The following is a 1,354-nucleotide window of genomic DNA, read 5'->3' as shown; positions in this document are numbered from 1 at the left end:
CGTGCTTTCCAGGCAGCTCTGAGAAAACAGGGAAGTGAAAAATTTCCTTTTCCTTCCTCCCGCCGAGCTGGGTGTCACCGCGTCGGGGTGACCTCCCCCTGCACTCCGCTGCCTCATGCATCCCCCCCCGTCCCGCCGCTCCCTCCCGGCTCCGGGTGAGGGCTGGGAAGGGCTCCTTATCTCCCTTCCAGGCTGATGCAAGATTTGCTCATCCTGCAGCTCCCCAAGGCCGCGCTGCTGATGGTGTCACCTTCCCTTGAGGGCTGAGCTCGCCGTGGGTTTTCCATGTTTTTCACCAACCCCCTCGGCATCATTCCCTGCCCCACGGCCGAGATCAGCGAGGTTTTTCCCGCTGGCCCCGGGGCCGGGAGGGTTCGGTGCCTTGCGGGTGTTGGGAACAGGCTGCCAGCCCTCGGCTCCAGCCAGGAATAAGTGGATTAGGAACCAATCTCGTTATCGCTGCTGGCAGCCTCACAAGGGCCGTGGGATGGGGACAGCGATGGGGACGCTGGGGGGGGGGACAGGTGGGGCCGGTGCCCGGCGTGAGGTGGAACGTGGCCACCGCGCCTTGATAGCCAGGGCTCGGCTGCCTGCTGTTCCCAGGGATGCGGCATCCGGGCTCTAATGAGGAGGGACGGTTAATTAGTCAGTGTCAATTTATGTTAATTAGCCGGGGGGAGTGGAGACACTGATGGCTCTGCCACCTGGCTGGCACTGGGGTGCGCAGGGCCGGGCTGGGGGGACACGCGTGGAGCTGAAGGTGTCAGGGCAGGACAGCGGAGCTCCCTGTGGGCACTCCCAGCCCTTCCTCACCTTCCCTGCCCGGTGAGTCAGGGCTGACACCCCGAAGGAAGCCCCAGGGATTTCCAAAACGCCTTGGAAACCCCCCGCGCTGCTGAGGCTGTTGGGGTGACGGAGCCATGTGGGGCAGCAGCACGCGGTGGCCAGGCTGGGAATTTCGGAGGGACAAGGATGGGAAAGATGGATCCAGCCAAGGAATGAGCCCCTCTCCGGGCAGGGATGGAGCAGCTCCGTTGTTTACTCAATCCAGCTTGAGCTGCTGGTGGTTCCTGGGGTTGTTTCTTCTTCTCCAGACAGGGCTGTGACCACAGAAACAAAGGCAAAACTTTAATCCTGCAAATCCTCCTCTCTTCCCACCGAAGGCCGCGGTTGTTTGTCCCCCTCTGAGGGGACGCTGGGGTCGGACAGCGCCCGGGGGCTGCCCCGGGGGCGGCTCTGCCGGAGCCCAGAGCAGCTAAAAATATCTCCGTGTCTTCACGGAGGTGTTGCAGCCGCAATCAACCATGCAAACGAGACCGAAATTAAATCAGCCGCATGCGACAGGAGCTGTTAA

Source organism: Corvus brachyrhynchos, unplaced genomic scaffold, assembly GCF_000691975.1.
Source record: "Corvus brachyrhynchos isolate BGI_N302 unplaced genomic scaffold, ASM69197v1 scaffold65, whole genome shotgun sequence".
Classification (NCBI taxonomy): domain Eukaryota; kingdom Metazoa; phylum Chordata; class Aves; order Passeriformes; family Corvidae; genus Corvus; species Corvus brachyrhynchos.
Note: the sequence above shows the minus strand (reverse complement) of the source record.